At 42.0% G+C, this 23,753-nt stretch overlaps 1 pseudogene; it reads left to right on the forward strand.

The window, feature by feature from the left end:
* Window positions 1-22,396, forward strand: part of LOC120563406 — a 45,476-nt pseudogene extending 23,080 nt beyond the window's left edge.
* Window positions 22,397-23,753: the final 1,357 nt, after the last annotated feature.

Below are 23,753 nucleotides of genomic sequence, written 5' to 3' on the forward strand. Positions count from 1 at the left end.
TGAACCATATTAGCTGTAGTTAAACTTTGATTTGACATGAGATGAGCAAAAATCCCTAAACATTTTTCTTTTTAATTGGATTCCCTTATGTTCTTCCTTCTCTTCTATCATCCTTTATCTTTTCATGTCCTGCCTCGTTGTTTTTGTCTTTTCTTCCCTCTGCCCATGTTTTTTCCTTCTTTATTTCCTTCTCATCTTTTCTTTTCTTTTTAAATTAAAATCTGAGCTGTACAAAGAACATTCTTCACTCTCGTGCCTGCAATATCAGAGATTTTATTTTCAGTATTTCTTTACACTTTATTAATGTGGCATTAATCTAACATGGTGACAGGGTACTTCACTATCAGTACTTTTATTTTTGACATTGGAATACAGATACAGGACTTCTTTCTTTTAAGTAAAGGATTTGAGTAGTTCTTCCACTGCTGGGCTCATCAGTCCACGCTGACTAACACTCGCATACAGTGTGTGTCCAACATATAAACTACCTTTTACTGTCTGTCAGAGCACGCCAAGTGAAGCCAGCATCAGTAAAACTTAATGGATCTGAAACCTGTGTGTGAAACAGCAGAGAGAATTGTGACAAACTGAAACACAGAAACAACTCTTTTTCTATCTCTGTCTCTTTGTCAGCTTTGAAATGTTCTCACATGCCTTTGAGTAAAGCACCTGCCTCTAGTTGCTGGTCGTTTAGGGCACCTCGCAGAGTATGTTTCCCTGCAATAAATCAACCCAAGAAGCAAATGTTATCAAAGACTATTAACGTTTCCAAGGTGACCATGTTTTCTCAAAATGACCCCCCTTCATCAAACACCACACCACCCACCTCCTTTCAACTGCTTCTCACCCAAATCTGTGATTTCTCCACCATTCAGTTGGGCTTTGACGTCACACAAACCTGGTAAACAAAAAGCCGAGTGAGTTAGTCATCATGGGCCACCGCCGATCCTGAACACTACATAATAATCAGACAGGCTGTTTGCCTCAAATAGACAGAGTGACACATGAAGTGGCACATGAAGTCATGCTACTTTCTACTTGTACTCCACTACATCTCAGAGGGAAATATTGTACTTTTTACTCCACTACATTTGTCTGACAGCTTTAGTTGCATTTCAGGTGACAATTTCCATCCCCTTCCCTTCCAGTGTAAACCATGTATCTCCACATGTGTTGATGTTGAATGTTTGTGATAAACTGAAGGATAAAGTGTTCCTTTATATGATGAGAAAATTCTCCTACTTTTTAAGCTAAATAAAGTCTTTAAAAAGCCTCTTGGGTCAGCTGGAAAATGCAACATACACATTAATGCAGCATTAACATTAACCAAAAACATAATATTATTAGTATATAAGTTTAAATTTAAGTACATTTTGCTGATAATACTTACATACTTTTACTATTGGAGTATTTTCACAGTGTAGTACTTTACAAAGGATCTGAAAAAATTCCTCAAACTATTTAATCTCATATTTTGATAGACAAACCATATTTCTGCCCCAATGTTGAAGCCTGGACCCTCTCTGCATCACTTACGTTTAATATATTGTCAGCAGTGTTGTGCTGACTGATAAATGATGAAAGAGTGTTTTTGAAGCATAAAAACAACGTTGCAATCAGTGTTATGTTTTTCAGGAGATTAAATGATTTATCTTGAAACACTTCTCTTCCTGACTAAACACTATGCGCGTTTTGCTTCAAGTTCAGGAGCAGATGTTTTAATGTTGTTGCAGTTCGTTAGCACTTAATAAAACAAGTCAAAGTTGCTGCAAATTGTATCTTTGAAATATTATATAATTACGTAAAAATTATTCTTTTAGCTTAACAACCTCCGCTTCCAGTAACTTCAAATCACTGGTGTAAACACTTTCCAGACGAATGATGAATATTTAATTTCTAGGATGATTTGATCAATAGTGTAAAGCATCTGTCAGAGTTACTGACAAGAGGCTGAATGGCTTCATCAACCCAACCACTTCACAGACCGCATGCTTCACTTCTCAAGGCAACTTTTACACTATGATTTTGGGTGGTTACAGATGAAAGAAGGAAATCAATGAGAGAAACATGGTGAGATCTTTGATTGTCGGTTTTAGCCATTAGTTAAGTCACATTTGAAGAAAATGCTCCTGTAGTGAAAAAATCCTCCAATAACAAATAAATAAGCTAACCACTTCTTCTGTTTGCACCGAATCATAACCTGCAAGGCATTTTCCCAGAAACGATATTGCAGACACATGTTGGTGTTTAGATTTAGATTTTTGTAAGCGATCATAAACCTGGAAGGAAAATAAACAAGCTGTAAGTACATTCAGTTCAGCTACATTCCATTGGATCAACCTTGAACCAGGGCTGTAGTACTCGATTCCGGATTCAAGATGCTTTTCTGTTGTCTTGGACTCGTCTTGGACTCTTGGTATTTGGACTTGGCTCGGACTCGCCAAATATTCTAGTTGGTCTTGACCGAGTCCAGAACTATATGCTTTTGTTCTAAAGTAACTTCCTCCTTCAAAACAAAACCAGTGATGAAGCGCACTCGTTCAGAAGACAGGTATTCGTTTAATTCAGAATCCATCTAGGACAGGCATCGAGAGTGGTCGCCTGGTATACGCCCGGCTGCGTCACATACCTCAATCATCAGGTATCAGTCATTTTCATTTTGGCCACAGAAACAATGTCAGCGAACACTTTGTACTATGAATTCTTCAGGACAAGTAGTACGTTTAAGAATGGGAACATTTCCATTTTACAATTTAAGTTAATAATATAGGCGAATTTGATTTTGTGTGTCTTATTGATTATTACAAATATTAAAGCAAAATGATCATCTTAAAGTAGAAGATATACTGTCTCTCACATCACATACATTATAAACAGGTAAGTAAGTGGTCTTAAAGAGGATTCTTTTATTTCTGTCTCGGTATTGACTGTCTCTCATGTGGACTCGGTCTTGACTTGGACTCAAACTTTTTTTGGACTTGTGGCCGGGTTAGCTCAGTCGGTAGAGCAGACACACAGATATGGAGGTGCATGCCTCAATGCAGAAGGTCCAGGGTTTGAGTCCGACCTGTGACGATTTCCTGCATGTCTTCCCCCTCTCTCTCCCATTTCACATCTAGTTGTTCTTTCCATTAAAGGCTGAAATGCCCAAAAAAATCTTTAAAAAAAGAACGATTTTGGACTCGGTCTTTTTGGCCTTGTTCTTGACTCAGTCTCGACTAGTCCTGGTCTTGGACTGGTCTTGGACTCGACAAAGGTGGATTTGATTACAGCCTTGGTTTTTACGTCACTGCTGAGAAAGGACAAAAGCAGCATTTAGCTTTAGAGACAAAGAGGACAAAAATTACAGGATAATTACCTTACCTTTTTTAATCCTCCGTGTCCTCCTTGATTTGACGGGATAAACGCTACTAACTGCGAGGGGTGGGGGTGGTGCATGATCACCGAGTGCTTGTGTCATGTGGATGCACCAACACTGTTGTCATAACTTAGAAATTCTCAAACTAAGCATTATAGCTTTAAAAACTCTTTAACACAGTTTTGGTGGAGAAGCTCAGTTGCCAACAGAGGAACATGGTCATCACTTTTGGCAATAGTTATGCTGTAAATAGTGGTGAAAAGAACATGTTAAGAACTTGCTGCAGTTTGCCACCAATATTATGTAATTTCCCACTTATACAAATCAGGTCTTTACAGCTGATCGTTTGTTTCATGTCAGTTGTTTGATCGCTGTTTTTCACTGCTATCAAATTGTTAGATCTCAAACTTGCATCACTGCCTACCCGCTGTGATTTTATTGTCTTCCCTCGACTACAATAGAAATCATTGCTGCCAAAGAAAAAAAACTTTAATTAATTAGTTATAGCTTCTGTCTCTTTGTATCTCTCACTCTGTATCGCTGTGAATTAACAGTGTTAATGAGAAAGGAAATACTCCTTTCATCATTCATTACATGGCATTACATTCATTTAGCTGACGCTTTTTTCCAAAACGACTTACTATATAAGTGTATAAAACCATGAAGATACCACCCAAAAATTGCAAGAAGAATCATGCGAGTAAAATCATCAAATAAGCAAAACTGCTTCAAGTGCTACATTTTAGAAACAAGAGATACAGAAAGGCTTTTTTATCTTTTCATGGGTCATGGGGCCAAGATGCAGTCTGAACAGGCTTAGTTTGTTGTTGTTTTTAGAGATGTGTAGGGTTTCTGGTGTCCTGATGTCAGTGGGGAGTGCAGAGCGTGGTGGACGGGGGTGTATGGTTTGAACATGTCCTGGATGTAAAGTAGGTTAGCCTGAGTTAAAATACAAAAATTAGAAAAATGTGAGCACATATTTCAAGTAGCACTGAGCCCATACATAAAACAGTGAAAGTGTAAGATAGAATGTTAATAAAAGAACAAACTCTTGAACATAAAACCGATGGCCGCCCACCAAGAGCCAGGGTCTGTCTGAGGTTTCTGCCTGTTAAAAGGAAGTTTTTCCTCGCCGCTGTCGCACCAAATGCCTGCTCTTGTGGAAATTGTTGGGTGTCTGTAAATTAAAGAGTGTGGTCTAGACCTACTCTATCTGTAAAGTGTTCTGTTAGAATTTGACAATATAAATAAACTTGAATTCAAATTTTATTTGAAATTTGTATGGGAGTGCATCTAAAAATACTAAAATGATGATACTAATCAAGCTGCATTTAAACAGTCCCTCCATGATTTCACGATTTCCTTGTTTATAATATGAAGACAAGACGTGTGTGGCTCGAACATCTCACATTTACCAACAAAACGTACAGCAAAAGACTGTTCAAAGCTTTCTAAAGTTGCTGATAGCTGCTGCCGTTTCAATCCTGTCGGCTCTCTGCAGCGGGCAGGGCTGCTGCAGCACGGTTCCCCCCCGCGACTGACGCACACGCACACACATCTGAAACGCAAGTATGAAACACAAAACGCAAGTAGCTTTGTGGGCGGATCTCGGGCGCTGTTGCTATTATAAGTGCGGGATAAATGACTCTTGCGCCTGATGCAAATCTAAAATGGGTTGGTCTCAAGTAGCTAGGTGTGGTTTGGGCGTAACATTAAAATAACCATGATAGTGGATTTGCCTGGCGCACGCCAGCGGGAGCTGTCCGGGATGCGGCAAAGTAATAAATGCCCGTCTTGTCCAGGTGGCGATGTTGCTGTGGCCTCTCGGGCGCATCTCCTCAAGTCTGGAGAGGATTGCTGCAGCCATGCAGCGTGGGCCTCCAAACGCACCACCTGCACCTGTTGTGCCCCTTCCTCCTCCCCCCACTCCATCTCCGTCCATCGGCTCCACCAGGAGCACATTGCCACTCCCAGACCCTCAAGTGTCCAATCCCACCGTAGTTCAACATCACGTCTCCTTAAGTCCTCTGATATTTCCTCATTTATGTCATCAACACATCCATGATTCATGGAAATGTTGTGTACAACACAACAAGCCACAAAGAATGCTGCGACTTTTTGAGGACTGTACTGTAAAGTGCCTCCTGACCTATCCAAACACCTGAAGCGCATTTTCAGTAATATTTTTTCTTGTAATTATGTATGGTTTGCAAAAATGGGAACTGCTGCGTCCGTGTAGATGAGGGAAGCAAGGTGTATGCGCGTTGTGCGCACTCTACATTATGGCCAAGCATGCGCCCCTAAAATAGCATCTGAATAACGCGCTACTGACTTTAGACTAGCGCCACTGACTTTAGACCAGGTTTGTCCTGGTCAGTGGCGGAATTGTTTTCTGAAACTGCAAAATAGCACCAGGTAACGTTTGCGCCGGAACACGCCTCCTCTTTTCGCTGAACCGCCCCCGGGAAGCAAATACATTCCCTAATTTACCGACGTGCGTCTGTGGAGGGAAAAGTCCGCTGTGCGTCGGGTGCAAAATAGGAATGATACATGCGTCGGTGTACAAAGGCAATTGCGCTGAGTGCAAGATAGGGCCCAATAAGTACTTTATCAAACCGTATGAATGTGTGTCCCCGGCCAAGATAGGAAATGAACTAACAATGTAAAGATCAACAAGAAACTCATATGTTCAAATTTGATTCATTCAATAAATTATTATTTTTTTGTCTTAAATTATTATTTTTTGTCCCGCAAAATCAGGCATTTTGGGCCGCAACAATCTAAAAAAAGCCGCGAAATCCTGGAGGGACTGTTTAAATATTTAATGACTGTGAATTTTAAATTAAACACAGTGACTTGAGTCGATTTCGAGCCGCCACCTGTAGCCTGCAGGGTGCGGAGTAGCGGTGTAGAGTGGGAGAACTTGGGTAGCGGGCTGCTGCATTCTGGATGAACTGCAGAGGTCAGATGACACGTGCAGGCAGACCAACCAGGAGGGAGTTGCAGTAGTGTAGATGCGAGATGACAAGAGATTGGACCAAAACCTGTAGTGTGTTGCCTTCTGGTTGAGAAATGGACGTATTCTCCGGATGTGGAGCATGAATCTGCAGGCTTGGGTTGTTGCAGCGATGTTGACAAGGAAGGACAGCTGGCCATCCAGTGTCACACTCAGACACCACACAGATTGCTTAAAGGACCATACCAATGTGTTTGCAACTTTAAGCTCCTTAACTATAAATCATGTAGTCTTTTTGTCATTTTCGATTCCACACAAACAGGTTTTGATTTTTGTTGTATTTTTCTGACCACCACTGGTTTCTATTCATTGATTTCAATTCATTTCCATGGCAGAAAAAAAACGAGAGTTGTGTAGTCGCAACTAACGTCAATCTACATTGATTTTTGTCGGTGTTATATTATTGCTGTGTGATTAGGTGACAATTGATTTGCAGAAAGGTCTGCATTGTATTACCTTATAAGAAGAATGTAACTTTTTTGTTTCAAAAAAACGTAAAGACATTCTTTACCATTTTACATTGGAAAAGATCAGATTCCCCTAGAGACTTGCGTACTTCTTCAAATGAGACCTAGTTTTGCTATTTTTTAAACCACCTCAATCTGGTTTCTTTCCAACCTAACCTGTGGGATGTTTAGGGAGAATTGTTTTCTTTTGTGAAACTTTGCTAAGTTTATTTTTGTACTTTGTACTTCCATTTTGCTGAAAGAACCCCTTTGCTCGTCATTACTTTTGAAAAATTATTTTGTTTTTGTTCCTTTGAACCTATCTGCTCATGCTCAATACAAAAGTGTAAATGATTTGTAGTGAATTGGCTAAAAATTGCAAAACCACTTCTTTTTGAAGAACTTTTCTCAACAAATCCAAAATGCTGCATCAACTTCAATCCCCTCTTTGCTGAGAGCGTAGCATCAGCTCTGCATGCCCACCACCAAACATGCAGCGTGGGTGCATGAATATTTGACAGAGCTCTTGCGGCCGTGCCTGTTCCCATGCATTTTTAATGGGGTCTGCCCCTCTTGTCCAACAGCAGGAACAGGGTAACTGCTGGAGTCTGAGAAACTAGCTGGCCCCCTCCACCTTGATGAATAAGTAAACACATTGAACCAGGCAGAGATGCAGTCGGTAAAACTCTGAGCTTGAAGCAAACAGATATGCTTTCTTCTGGAAGGAATGCTGTTTACTCGCTAAAGATTCTGCCGCCCGCTCCCTCTGAACTCTATTAACATTTTCCTCTGAGTCTGGATCCGTGCATCCACTTTAATTCTTGCAGGGAGATTGCATTTTGGTGCCTTAATCAAACTCACAACAGCCGTTATTAAGGTACATAGAATCTTGCCTCAGCCTTGATATACGGCTGTAAAATTGTGGTTATATGGTTTTATTTAGAGTGATTTTTTACATTAAATCATTTTTGTTTAAAAACCCTGAAAACCTGCTGTCTTATTCAGTAACAGAGGAACAAAGTATTATATGCCAAGTTACATCAATACAATGGCTATTTCGCTTGAGAGATTTCTGTATTTGTGCTTACCCTGATTCTGTAGTTCCCTCAGCTCTACAGAGCTTTATAGCATCTTTCATTTCATTGTTTTGGTTTCACAGCCCAATGCCATTTCCAGCTACAGCAGGAAAGTCTGATAAAAGCAACCTGACCAGCAGCAAACAGCAGACAGACGAAGTTAGCGGCTACCTGGTCAAAATTGTGGAGAAAACCTTGCATTCAGGTGCTTTAATGAAAACACGCCAGACATTCAGACTAGAGTGCGGATCGTGCCACATTTTTCTGTCCGAGCCCGGCCCGCATCCGACAGAGCAGTAACCGAACCCGACCCGAGCCCGATAGGCATTAAGATATTTATGTCCGAGCCCGACCCGAGCTCGACACAGTTAAAATCTAATTTTTTTCACATACTAATGACACATACGTTTGTTTGTGTGGAAAGCCCACTTTTATTAAATGTCCCATGACATGGTGCTCTTTGGATGCTTTTCTATAGACCTTAGTGGTCCCCTAATACTGTATCTGAAGTCTCTTTTATATAGACCTTAGTGGTCCCCTAATACTGTATCTGAAGTCTCTTTCCCAAAATTCAACCTTGGTGCAGAATTACAGCCACTAGAACCAGTCCCACAATGAGCTTTCCTTAGGATATGCCATTTCTGTGTCTGTAGCTATTGAGGAGGAGAGAGGAGGGCAATGTGGAGGGTGGGGGTGTGGCCTTGACCAATCAAAATCAGTGGATCAGGACTATAAACAAAGTCTTAAAGTAAATCTTAAAATAATAACTATTGTTCTTAAAATATAAACAAAAACTACTTTTTGGCTCCTACAGTACTGTTTCTCCCCATTTTTTCCCAGAGTCAGAAACTAAAAAATATCTGAGGACAGACCTTTTTTATGTATTTGGTCTAAAGTTACATCAAACAACATTATTATTAGGCTATAATAGCGCAGATGGTTGAAAACTAATGCTAGGACTCCCAAAACCTTTGCACTGATGTTTCCAACTTCCCTTTATCACATTAATTATACTACAACCACAATTACTTGGTGCGGCCGAGAGTTGTTCAAGTAAAAAAGGTTCTTTGGTAATGGCGTTGCTCTTTTGGTGATGAAAATAGTTGGGAAATTTTAATAGCAGGAAAAAGACACACCCAGTAGTAGAGTGTGACAAGTTTAACTAGTTTTTTAACCCAACCCAACCCAACCCGTTTACGGTTTCATGGACACACCCGCTTCCGGCCACTATTTCCATTTTCCGGATTTAACGGTTTTCAGATTTCCTGTTTCTGATTTACATTTTCCGGATATAACGGTTCTCTGATTTCGGGATATAACGGTTTTCTGATTTCCTGTTTCTGATTTCCGTTTCCGGATTTATGGACACACCCACTTCCGGTCACTACTTCCGTTTCCGGTTTCATAGACACGCCCACTTATGTCCGCCATTTTAGGTGCAGTATATTACTACTCATAGTTAAAGCCATTTAACTATGATGTTGTTTCATTTTGCTAACTTACATTATTCAGTGTTCCATAAATCGTTTGTTCGGTCTAATTGTCTTCTCATTTATTGACAAATATAATCAAACATTGTAAACATTCTCCACTGAAAATAAAGACTCAAGGTTAAGATGTGTGGGTAAGATGTGCCACAGTAGTTGATGTGAATATTTGTACATTTTATGCGTTCAGTTCAGCAAAATGATATGTGTTAAAAGTTCATTCAATTAAACTCAGTGAAAAACATTTGAACAAACACCAACACAGTCTCATTAGTGAAACTTCATCAATAGTTTTCCTGCCACACCCACAAACTCTGCCACACATGCAAACAAACACTCAGGGTGTCAGCAGGGTCCGTGTCGCTTCATACACTGCCTGGATGTCAGCAGGCAAATAAACAGTTGTGTTTACCAAATGGCTCTGTTGTTCGACACACAGGCTTTTTCAAATGGCATCTCATTAGAGGCATTGAGTAGCCATTTTATAAGAGATTAATTGCATTTCCTCTTCATTATTATTCTGAGTTGCATATGGATTCGCTGTGACCATAACAGCCTTACATATTCATGTTTCTTGTTACAGGAAGCTTAGAAACGGTCGGGAAATGAGCCAAAGGCAGAGCTGTGTTAGTGTGCAGATTAACGCTGAATTTTAAACACAAGCTTTTCTGCTCTGTGATGTAAAAACAGGCTCAGTGTTTCCTGCTAAATTAATGAAATGTCCAAAGTTCATTCTTGGCCCTGGAAACAGTAGTTCAGAAAACAGCCAGACCACAAAGTCCATTTAGTAGCTGTTCTGGGGCTCCTGATTATATCACACAGGCTTCATGTAATAAGAAACATCTTCATTCAATGTTGCGCCAAAACCAGTTTGTTCTTCAAACAAAATGCTGAAGTTTAGCATCATGTTCAAATAAGAATACATCCAATACTGCTTATAAAATACAACCACTCTGTAGTTGGTCAGGAACAACACTACGGGCAGAAACATGGTTGCTGCAAGTATGCAAACACAGATGACAACGTCTGGCCCTGCTGGCACAAATGGTAACCATCGCCGCTCCTCATGTGATATAGAGCTAATCAGAGCGTTTTCATGACCACAGTAGTAAACAAACATGGTGTCTGTGGAGGAACGTGTATCTGATTTCTGCACAGAAGGAAGAAAAAAAGAAAACATAGACAATGGGATGTGTGTCTGAATAAAGAGGTGACTGGAGAGCTACTGCCCTGCATGTTTTAGGTATATCTTACACACCTGATTTGACTGATCTGCTCATTTTCAAGCAGATTGTCAAGAGCTTGATAATGAACAGATCATTTAGAATCAGGTGTGTTAGAGTAGAGAGAGACCTAAAACATGCAGGGCAGTAGCAGGAATGGAGACCAAGCTTCGTCAAACATTGGTTATTTTGAGCAGAAGTGAACTCAAACAGAAGGGGTCAGCTTTAAAGGAACACGCCGACTTATTGGGACTTTAGCTTATTCACCGTATCCCCCAGAGTTAGATAAATCCATACATACCCTTCTCATCTCCGTGCGTGTCGTAACTCTGTCTGACGCACCCACTGCTAGCGTAGCTCAGCACAGATCGTGCCTACTGCTCCCAATAACTGACAAAATTATGCCAACATTTTCCTATTTACATGTTGTGATTTGTATAGTCACAGGGTGTACAAATAACAATGTCACATGAGACACAGCCATCTTCTAACCGTATACATACTGGGAACTATATTCTAGGAAGGCGAAGCACTGCTACTTGGGCGGAGTGATTAGTGCAGCACCAGAAAAAAAATAAACTTTACCATCTAGTGGACTGAAAAGGCAATTGATTTTATTATTCTTGTACCAAAAAGTAAAATTCTCACGTGCACTTTATTATATAATAAAAGATCGATACTTGCCATCTATTTTTCAATACGGTATTGCCACGGAAAATATTGCAATACTATGCTGTATTGAATTTTTAACCTCACACCTTAAACTACTGCTGCATTAAACCTATTCAGAATATCATGACCATTTTTTATATATTTTTTTATATTCAGATCTCAGTCATCAATGATCACGGTTGTAGCTGCACAGTAGCCTACTTGTGATTAAAGGAGTCTTCAGCTCTAAGCAGACTCAGCTCTCTGCTTCTGAAGCGTGGCACTTGTGTGCAGGAGGCCTGCAGTACATGTAAATTGCATCTCGAGTGTATTTACCTTTCAGGTTAAAGAGGAACATGAAAGGCTTTTTCAGCCCCAGTGGTGGGGACTGTAATGAGGATGGGTTCTCCTCAGCAGTCAGTGCTTTGACCCACATTAGCTCTCTGCCTGAGGCCCTCTGAGGCAGGATGGAGAATAATAGCTGGATATAGTGTCCAAGACATTCATTATATGTGTAAAATTATATTCACAGAGTTCCACAAGGCTGTGTGAAGTTCATAAACTTGAGGGGATTTAAAAAAAGAAGAAGCCATTAACAGCCCTTGGCACAGATTCCCGAGCACATCACATCATAACGCCGCGATCCTTATACAATCTGCTCCAAAACATCTTACTGTAGAGGCATAATCATTATTACTGTTCAGGATGCAGTAGGCGCTGAACATTCAAGAACTGTGAAGGAAAAACACTCATTCTGTCTGTTTTTATTTATACAAGGTAGAGAAAAAAAAAATCTTCATTTTGATGTCATTTACAAAGCACAAGATAAAACGGCAGCAAAAAAAAAAGCCATGAATGAAGTGTTCAGAATCTTGAGGAATGAAAGTCACAATTGTAAAAAGAAGTAGATGAAAGCACAAATAAAGTGATATATTTGCTTTGAAATGTCAAAAGATACTCGTTGAGTACCAAATGTGTATTAATCTGCATCTGAAAATAGTCCCCAAAAAATGTACTATTTACTCCTGTTTAAGAAACAGTTTTCTGAAGACTACAGTGTCAATCTGTTTTAGGAAATTACTGAGCCTTTAAAAAAAAAATATATATATATATATATATATATATATATATATATATATATATATATATATATATATATATATATATATATGAGCTGTTAAATGTGTGTCTTCAATAGAAACACATGGACTTGGGGCTGAGAGCCACAGACAGGATTAAGATGTCTGAAAGTATTAAAGGACGAACTAACACATTGTCAGTTTTGGTCTTTTTATGGGATTTTTTGACAATAAGAAAATATAGAACATCAGGCTTTTCCTTTTAAGTGATAAATGCTTACAAAAATGCAAACATTGGATTATAAATTCTTATCTTGTGTTTGTTTGTTTTTTAAATTGGAGAATTTGAGGAAATGTAGCAATTCAAATATACCATTGTCACCATTGTTCTCATTTTTATAAATCCTGTCCCTCACACAGATTTAAGCGTCCACAAGGACAGAGCCGACCACTTATCTAAACTATGCAAGAAACATCCCCTGGATGCACCGGGGTGCATCCTCAGTGATGTGACATGGGGTCATCAGGCAGGGCTGGACTGGCCATCTGGCATACCGGGCATTTTCCCGGTGGGCCGACGGACTTTTGGGCCGAATCGCCGATATAAATAGGCCTTTTTTTAATTTTTGGCCGGGCCGGCCCATAAAGAACTGACAGCGGCCCATTGGTTAATTTTCTTTATTGGCACTGGCCTGACCCAATGAAATCCAGGAACCCCCTTCCCCACTCCGGGCCGCAAATTTACGAATCCCACTATGGCCACGCCTCCCGGCCCTGAGACGTGAGCTGTAATAGTTATGCTGGAAGTTTAGCATTCACGTTATAATGGACAAACGACCACCAAGTGCAAGGGAGGTGCAGAGAAATTAGAGGAGAAAAAGATTAAGAATCTACAGGCGGATTCCTCAAAAATTTCGGACATGTTTGGGTCTGTAGTAGCTGCTTCAACATCAGCATTACCTGAAGTAGAGGAGGAGAGGTGGCTGGCTATAGAAGCAGAAACAACGATGTCAGGGAAGAAGGCGAGGAGGAGGCGAGTGAGGAAAAGATGGAAGAGAGAGTAGATGACGATGTGGTAAGGAGTAGGCAAATTAACACAGACTCTCAGGAAGGGAGGGAGGCTGTGTGTGTGTGCTGTGTGTGTGTGTGTGTTCGTGCGCGCGAGTGTGTCACGTCATAACGACAACAAGCAGTTTGGCTGTAACATTAAAGTTAGTGGCTGTCAGGTAACCTAACAGCTTAAGCTTACATTGAAAATGCTAGCGGTTGGCCTGTTGGGTAGCTGAAAAGTCTGTGGATCTATAAAATCAATGATGATATAAGCATCAGTGTTCCTTGAATAGCTTAATTAGCTTCTCTTGTATTGGTGCTCTTTTCCAGGGCATATACTACTCTCAGCTTTATTGTAGCTTTTAGGAAGGGTTATAGTTATGGTTATTGTATTTAGCAGACACTTGTGTCCAAAGCGACAAAATATGAATCTTACAATAGTTAAAATTAACAGTAAACTGTTTTTAAAGTTGCTAAGCCAATATTAAGCAAAATAGTAATAATAAAAATAATGACAATACAATATCAAATATCAATAATAAAAAATTATAAAAATACCATAAATATACAAATCATAACTCTAAGAATGAATGAATTATTTAAGTGTAAGATCAACAGATAAGTCTTGAGTCCCCTCTTGAAGGATCCAAAATGAACGCTGAACACTAGGCAACTCATTTAATGGAATGCACGCATATTTTAAGAGGACTGTCTGCAGGGAATTTGTCTGACCAATCACGGTGGGTGTGGGCCGCCTGGCCCAAAAACGCCAGGGCCGATTTTTTGTCCCAGTCCAGCCCTGTCATCAGGTGTTTCGGGTCTCGCAACATCACACACCCTCTCCCATGCGACCCAGCCAGGGTTGATCACCCCTGACTTGCGTCCCAGCAGCAACCCACGGATCAGCCCTTTTCAACCGAAGCCACCTTGTGGCTGTCTCTGCGGCATCACTTGCGCACTTAATGGCCCTTTTCTTGGCCGCTCCTGTAAAGCCCAACCTGTTGAGGACTTTGCACAGTGAGCGCCCTGCAAAGCCTCTACGGCCGACTGCTATAGGCTCATAAAAAAAGTCTTCCAGCCGCTTTCTTTACACTTCTCCACCAGCTCTTGGTACTTGCGCGTTTCGTTTTTTTGTTGACTTCGTCTATACGCTCTTCCCAGGGCACTGTGAGTTCCAGTATGATCAGTTGTTTTGAAGCCTCAGAGGTGATGATCATATCTGGACGGAGTGATGTTGTTGTGATGTGTTGTTGAAACTTCAGCTGCTTTCCCAGATCAGCCTGCAGCTGCCAGTCAGAGGCCGTGTAGAGGAGACCTGCTGATGTAGTGCTTGGTCTTGGCCGGGTTTTCTCTCCGGCTTTGACAAAGGAGATTGCCTTCTTTGGAGCATGGTGGTGTTTGCTGGTGCTGATGGCTGCGGCTACACTCTCAACGACTCTCCTGGCCGTGGCGCCAACGACAGCGGCCATCTGCAAGGGCCTTTGGGCAGCTACTGAGGAGATGTTCTAGAGAGCCTCTTCCAGAGCAAAGTAGGCAGGAAGGGGTTTCACTTTTCCCCCAGGTGTGGAGGTTAGCTGGGCTTGGTAGGGCATCGTAGACCGCTTGCACAAGGAACCGGACGCAGGTGATCCTGCGCTGCAGTGTACTCTCACACCTTGTCCAAGCTCCCTGCTGCCAGAGACCCACTGCCCTACTCACTCGCTCTTCCTCCACACCTGCTTGGATCTCTTCCTGGAGTAGACGTGTCTCTCCTTGCCCTGGGCCTTGCCCACCTGGGTCTTTGGGAAGTAGCCCAACCCCGCTCTGCCGGATGCCATGATGCCCACCAGTGCCTTTTGCCTTAAGAGTGTGAATGAAAAACATGGCTAAAAACTATTTCTGATGAATTTCTGTACTGAGCTCACAGCAGAAGAAGCATTTAAAACAGTCACCACATGTTTAACCTAAAGTTCATGTGTGTTCATTGAGTCAATAATGTGTGCCAGCTGTCATATAGATGTATCACTGTGGAGTCTCGTGGTGCTGCAGCGACAAGTATCCCATCCATCATTCAGGGAAGGTTTTTTGCTGAGAAAGCATTTCAGTATTTTCAGCATTTCATACAGTTACACACTTGGGAACCTCCCAGTACAACCACCCCAGTCTTTTACTGGTGGAGACTTTGCTGCTGCTACTGAAGCAAATTGGAATTAAGTGCCTTGCCGAAGGGCACCTTGATGCAAGTTGTTGAATTTAAAGCATCACTCGTTCATTCTCTACAATCAGACTTTCACAGTTCTAGTTACTGACTCTGAAAGCCTGCAGCAGCAAGCTTGTCTCCTCTAACTGTCATTCAGACTGCAGGCTGTCAATTTTCCAAATTACTGCTCAAATCATACTTTTTGGCTGTTAATCTTCATTTTAAGGATGTGTTTCCAATACGAACTGACAGGGATGTTGAAAGAAAATCTATGAATGTGAAGAATTACAACAACAAAAAGAGGTTGTCCTGTTTTGTTCTCAGCTGTGGTTCGGTCTTTGTTGCATCCTGACAGATTAATTTTCAATGTGAGGTTTATTAATGGACGAAAAATGTTGATATTGGATAATCAAAAACCCCTGATTACATCTAATGCTAAAGCCTTTGAAGGGGAACTCGACTGATTAAATATACGAAGATCAGTTCACTCATCACAAGTATTACTACTCAGCTTGTGAAAACAGTTGTATAATATCCTTTGTGGCTCTTCCCATCAGACTTAGCTGTACTTTTGTTTTGGGGCAAATTAGCAAATGTTAGCATGCTAACATGATAAACAAAGACAAACATGGAAAAGGCTTGTGAACATGGTAAACATTAGGCTACCTACCAAATATCAGCATGTTAGCGTTTTCATTGTGAGTATGTTGCCTTGCTAGCGTTAGCATCAAAGCACCACAAGTGCAGCCTCACAGAGCTGCTAGCATTACTGTAGACTTGTTTTTTTGTGTTTTAATTCGCAATAAATGGCATCCTGTCGCCATCTCGGCCCTGGCTGCATCGTTTTTGACCATTCTTTTCTTTGATCTGTGGCTCTGCGGATGGAAACCACAGTAGAGTTACAGTTAGGGAAAGCTGGGGATAAAAGAAGTGGTTATGGTAAATGAACTTTGTTTAAGATATGGTTAGGGCTACAGGGACTTGGTTCATTCTATTTTTAGTTAAAAGAAACGAGGCTGTGCAGTTTTTTGCTCTTCAGACTGATCCTTTCTGATGCGGTATAAACAGAGCGTGTGACTGCTGGCAGCCTTAATGTGGAATTTAAGAGAGTAGAATCTCCTAATTTAATCAAATTTGCTGCAGCGCTCCAATGTCTTAGAACAAGTCTGTACGTATAAACATAATTTGCCCGCAAGTTGTTGTTGAAGCTGCTTCGATGTAGACCCTGGAAATATTTGAATCATCCAATTCCGCTTCATTTTATTTCCTTTAGTTGTCATCCAGGAGATTTACCTGTAAACCCCAAAGAACCAGGCTTGTGATAATGTTAAGTACTGCTGTAATTTCCTTTTTTCATTTATAAGACAAAAGCTTAGTGGACAGGACAAATCTCCTCTCATTCTCTGCTCTGAAGAGACTGTTGTTAATGTGCACTCGTAAAGATAAACCATCCTACAGGACTTATAACAATCTTTCATGCTGAAACTCATTGGTATTCCTCTCTACCTGTTATTACTTTACTGGCTCTAATCTAAAATGACTTCAGTCGTAGAAATGAGCTCACGGGGGCACACACGCTAATAATTTGGGAGGACAAAAAATAAATAAAAAAATAAACTTGGCGTAGAGAAGCATTTTAAACTAAAGCAAACAGACCAAACAAATGGTGCTTATTTATTCATAGACCTAGCCTCATTTCCATATAAATGTACGTGACCTATGGGAGGCTTGTTTGTTGTTTAGATTCACTCGGAGAAAGCAAACAAAAATCTAATTTCTTAGCAGTATTTTCTCTCGCAGACAAAGAATGTGGCCATTTTATCGCTTTTGTTAGATATTCTTTCGTCGTCTCGACATCTGATTTTGCAGGCTGCTATCTCAAATAATGGTGTGCGGGTGTGGGTGTGTGTTTAGAGGTAGTTTTTGTGAGAACTTTCATAATATTGACTCACAGCTGTCATTGTGTTTCCACTTACTCTTGCCGCTGCATCTCTCAGGTGGAGCTTTTTCGTGGCAGAAACACAAAATGGCTTTCTTCTCTGGCAGATGGTAGATTTCTTTTTTTTTTTTGTCCCTAAAATGGAACTCGAGCAATGAATAACACAATGAATAATAAGTTGTTTATTGAGTTATTGGGCCCAGTGGCAACCGCACAGGCCTCTGCCATAATTGTCCCTGTCACTGGGGAGCTCACGGTTTCTCACATCGAAGGCTTCGTTTTCGTGTTACGCAACATCAGAATTAGGGAGGCTGTCGTGGGATCAGTAGTTTCTTAGATGAGGTGCCAAATAGGACAGAGAGTGAGCAGGGTAATTCTTTTTTTTTTACTTAAAAGACTGTCAACACTATGAGTTAATATCCCAGTGAACACGACTGGAGACATTTGTTTTCTATCAAGAGATGTCACTGGTGTTTATTAAGTTTTCAAACAGCATGCTGCTGCGCACAAACTGAACAGACGACTGACGTTTCCCCTTGTGGGCGGTTAGAAAAACGACCAAAATGATCCATGATTAGCCATCAGTCTGCTTAATCCAATGATAAACCTTAAAATCAGCCTTCTGTATCTCTGTGTCAGTGCTGATGGCCAAATCATTCACGCTGAGCACCTCATCACAACCCAATTAAAGATGAATATCCATCCAGCGTTGTGATTGATACTTCAGGGCTGCGGCTGATCCTTTTAATTAAAGCTGCACTAATTGATATTTTTGTATTAACAACGGATCAAATGAGTGTGTGTAATGTAAAAGGCATGGCTCATAGTGAGAGTTATCACATGACTGCAATACCTTTCTGCTCTGCAGAACGTTTTTGCATCTTTTAGCTCACTGTTTTGGTTTTACGGCCCACAACTTTATTGTTTTAGTTCACTCTTACCGCTCTTAAGGCCTTTTTATGGTTGTGCGTCGAATCGACGGCGTACCCCCGCAGACTGGAGAGTGACAATTTTCCGGGGCTCCTGCGGGTCACGGGGCTCCCGTGGGTCACGGGACTCCTGCGGTACAGGACTCCCGCGGTACAGGACTCCCGCGGTACAGGACTCCCGCGGTACACGAGTCAATTTCACTGTTGGTAACGTGATAGGGACGGAATAGACTAGAGCATAGAAATCAACGGGAGCGGGCCGGAGCGGGCGGGAGGGGAGCGGGCGGTAGCGGGACGGAGAAATGTGTGTTTTGAGTGTGAGAAGATCTCCGTTAGGAATTACATGATGAAATCGCCTAGGCCTGCAGGTAATGCCTGTATAGTGTAGCCTAAATTTCCAAGGCAACCTCAGTGATTTGACCGCGATTAACCAAACGCACACACGCAATATCAACTGGCTAGTTATCCTCCAGACAGCGACGGAAAACGTCTCTTTTTCTTTCTCTATTTCTCGCCGGGTGGCGCGCAAGCCTGGTCGCGGTGTGAAGTACACGTCCGCAACAGAGTCCGCAACAGAGTCCGCAACAGAGTCCGCAACAGAGTCCGCAACAGAGTCCGCAACAGAGTCTGATAACTTTAGACAACATAGGGAACGAAACGGGAGCGGGACGGAATTCGGGAGTCTTTCTCTCGAGATTTTGCAGAACAGGATTTTTTTGGGGGGGCAGTCCCATGATTGGGATATGACAGGAGTATTTTCGTGGGCTCGGGATGGGAGCGACAATTGATTCCCGTGTCACCCTCTGTCGCAAATTCCTCTGCGTCTACGCCGGACCCTACGCCGTAGCCTGATGTGCACCTCTCGAAAATTGTAACTACACGTCGCTCGGCCGTTAGCCGCGTGAGACCTTCCTGATCTCGCAAGCTCCAGTTTTCGACTCGCAGATCAGTCTGGCATCTTGAGATCGAGAAAATTTGGAGCCGTTCGCCAAACGACCGACCAGTCAGCGTTGGTTTTGAGGCGGGTTTAGGTGTGACGCAACGAGAAGCGTCTAAACAACATGGCAGCTTCCACGGATGAGATGAGAGTAGCTATTGCGTAAGTTTTATCCAAATTAGAAAGTATTCCTTCATTGAAAGAAGAAAACAGCACTGGAGGCTTTGAGACTGGAGGATGTGATTGGTTGATTTGGCCCGTCTATCACCAACATAGGTGGTCTGCTACAGATTTCCCACCTTGGTCAGAAAACACAGGGGGACACTTTGTTTCTCTCACTATGACTCTAGAGTCAGTACTTCGCTCGAAGCCATGCCGTCACTCTCACTTCTCCCTGCGCCACTATCCCCCACCCACACACACACACACACACACACACGCCGGCTCGACCCACACACCAGCGCACAAGTATAAACATCAGGCCACTTACGTAGGCTAAGGCGGAGCTGTGTGGAGCTGAGCTTCCGCAGAACCATAGAACAGGCTTTAAAGCCTCTGAACACCAACACGTGTGTTTTTTTTTTTTCAGTTATTCTGGCTGATTAGACCTCTGTTCAGGTTAAAGGTGGGCCGAAGCTTTGCTGGGTATTTATCAGATCACAAATCTTTTCTGCCAATAAGAATGATGAAGGTGTCATTTGTCATGTCCTAACAGGTGCAACAAAGCTAACAAGAGACTCATGAAGATGTCAGTCAATCAGTCTAGACACACCCACACAGTTACCACACAATTAACTGAAACCCCTGTGTGGGTGTTCAGGGCCTTTAACAACCCTGCTTCCAGCTAAAAAAAAACTCTGATAAACCCACCGTACACAACCTGCCCATCATAGACACAGTTGGCGACTAGCTGGTGAACATAATGGAGCATTTAGCAGCTAAAGAGGCAGATATTTGACATATTTGATATGAACCTGGGTCATTTTGTATTGTTGTGTTTTTATCTCCATGCATGTTTTGATAACCAACTCTGTGTGTTATCTCTGATTTCCTGCAGTGATCTTGAGGCTCATGTGGAAGTCCATGGACAAGATGAGGTTTTTCAGGAAACGATCCATGTTCCCCTTCCTCGGCTTCCTCATCATCTTCCTCCTCTTCTTCAACCTTTACATGGATGATGGATATGTGCTGGTGAGATTTCTCCCCTTTGTCAGGTTGATACTTGGTTACCAAAACATTGTGATGATGGTCTTTGAATGCTTATCATTACTCTTGGCATTTTTCTTAAACATTGTTACATTCTTTTACTTCATTCACATTTCCAGTGAACGACTTTTACTTTTAACAGAGTATTTTTACAGTGTGGAATTAGTATTTTTACTTAAGTACAGGATCTGAATACCTCCACCGATGAATCAGTGTGTTCTTGTTCTTTGTAATTTTAGGAGGCTGAAAAAAGACAACTGGGAGACACACTGATGCATCCTGCAAACTCTGAGAGATACATCCACACATTCAGAGATCTGTCTAATTTCTCGGGGACTATTAATGTGACGTATCGCTACCTTGCGGGAATTCCTTTGCCACGCAAAAGTAGGTATTTCCACCCAAGTGATACTACTACGACGTTAGTTTTTGTCCCAGAATGAAGTGACTAAAGTGATTTCTGTTCACAGAGTATCTCACCATTGGTTTGTCGTCTGTCAAGAGGAAAAAGGGGAATTATCTACTAGAGACGATCAAATCCATCTTTGATCAGTCCAGTTACGAGGAACTCAAAGAGATTGTGGTTGTGGTCCACCTGGCAGACTTTGACCTGGTCTGGTGTGAGAACCTGGTGCAGGAAATCACCAGGAAGTTTGCCCACCACATCATAGCCGGACGCCTCCTGGTGATCCAGGCACCAGAGGAGTACTATCCGTCTCTGGGACGGGCTAAAAAGGAACTACAACGACCCGGAAGGCCGGGTCCGTTTCCGCTCTAAGCAGAACGTGGACTCGCTTTCCTCCTCAACTTCTGCACAAACCTCTCTCACTTCTACATGATGTTAGAGGACGACGTGCGCTGCTCCAGGAACTTCCTGATGGCGCTGAAGAAGGTGATCACCTCCAGAGAAGGTTCCTACTGGGTGATGCTGGAGTTCTCCAAGCTGGGCTACATCGGGAAGCTGTACCACTCCAGAGACCTGCCCCGTCTGGCTCATTTCCTCCTCATGTTCTACCAGGAAATGCCCTGCGACTGGCTCCTCATCCACTTCAGGGGTCTGCTGGCCCAGAAGGACGTGATCCGCTTCAAGCCCTCGCTGTTCCAGCACATGGGCTACTACTCCTCTTACAAAGGAGCAGAGAACAAGCTGAAGGACGACGACTTCGAGGAAGACTCCATCGACATCCCTGACAACCCTCCTGCCAGCCTCTTCACAAACATCAACGTCTTTGAAAACTATGATGCCACCAAGGCTTACAGCACTGTTGATGAATATTTCTGGGGGAAGCCTCCATGCACGGGAGACTTCTTTGTCATAATCTTTAATAAATCAACTAAAATCAGCAGAATCAAAATTTTGACGGGCACAGAGGACAGACAAAATGATATTCTTCACCACGGAGCTCTGGAAGTCGGACAAAAGTCTGTGGACACTAAACAGGGAAAGCAGTGTACATCCTACATCACATTAGGAGAGTTTAAAGGCGGAAGCATCGAGGTTAGCAATGTGGATCACAAGATCGGCTTTGACATTGAGTGTGTACGAGTCGTCGTCACTGCCAGTCAGAAAGAATGGCTCATCATAAGAACTATCAGTTTATGGACCACACAACCTGTGAGTCAGTTTAAAAAGTAACGGATGAACCTTTTTAAATGATCATCCTTATGTACAGTTTTGATTTGGGATGCAAGTTCTTTTTGGACTACTTCTGGGAAATAGGTGTTAAAGGGATTCAAAGCAATCCATATTTTCTTGGGTTGTTCAGAGATCTGCTGTATGTTTTCAATGTGATGTATTAAAATGACAAATCTGTACAGTATGGAGCCTTTATACGTATGTTCATTTTCCTAAATCTGTATATAAAATTGCTCATACATGGCTGCTTTCTTGTTTTTATGTTTTTCCTAGCACCTTAAAGGGGCATTGCAAAGGATCCAAGCTTGAAAACGTTGAACTTAACTCTGTTTTCTTACATTTTTATAACCTGGTAACAGACAAACTTAAAGGGGTGATAGAATGCAAAACTGATTTTACCTTGTCATAGTTGAAAAATGACAGTTTCGTGGGTAAATGGGACATACATAGAACCTCTAAATCCCATGACGCCTCTTTCCTCTGCAAATCTCACAATTTGAAACTGCCTCTGAAAACGGGCGAATCTCAACCTCCTCATTTGGCTCTAGTCTCTCTCTTTGTCACGCCCCAACATTTACATAGGCTACACAACTGACCTGAGATCAGGTAGTCTTATGAATCTAGGTCGCGCAGATCTCTGCTATTCCATTACAAAAATTACTTCTGAAACTTTTTTATGTGAGAAATCAACTATGTAAAGTTCAAATATGGGTCGTTTTATGAAAATTGATGGCTAATTGCAATGTGTGTCGGAGTTCAGTGGCCGGTGCTCCCTGGGTTGCTACATCGGACTACCAAACACCGCTGCCCTGACAGAGCTCCAGGGTCTGCAGCTCGATGTTCTCCCTCCCCTCTTCCTGCTAAATGGCCGGTGTGTGACTGAGAGTACAGTCAGCGAGCTTGTTACGCCCGCAATCTCTTACCGCAGGTTCCAGTTAATCTTATAATGGATATGTGTGTTGAGTTATTTAAACAAACGATCGGGAAAATAAACGCCTCTTGTCCGTGAGTCTCATTGATAGAGCCGCGGTGAGCTGGAGTCCATCCATGAGAGCTAGCTAGCCTCCTCCTAACGAGACCTCTGACATTCACAAAAATGCATTAAATTGAAATCCGAAATCGGACAAGTGTTAGCTAAGCTTTGTAAGACCTGTTGGTAGCTGTGATATACTGTACATGCCTTGACGAAATTCAAATTGTAAATATACTATAGTTATGCCAAAAGTGTAGCTAGCTAGCCGGGATCTTTTCCCATTGTATTGAATGGGACACATAGCTAGCTAGCTGCTCCTCCTAACAAGACCCCTCACGTTCACAAAAATGCCTTAAATTGAAATCGGACACAACTGTTAGCTTTGTAAGACCTTGGGGTAGCTGTGATATAAGTGCTGTGACGAAATTCAAGCTGTAAATATATTATAGTTATGCTGGCAGCCGCCCAGCTCCGCGGAGCCCCGGTAGTGCAATAATCCACAAAGGGTGACTTTGCCCTGGGTATGGAGCCCAGCAGGCTACCGCTTACTTGTCAGACTGTGTGGAGC

The sequence above is a fragment of the Perca fluviatilis genome, chromosome 8 (genome assembly GCF_010015445.1).
Source record: "Perca fluviatilis chromosome 8, GENO_Pfluv_1.0, whole genome shotgun sequence".
Lineage (NCBI taxonomy): Eukaryota > Metazoa > Chordata > Actinopteri > Perciformes > Percidae > Perca > Perca fluviatilis.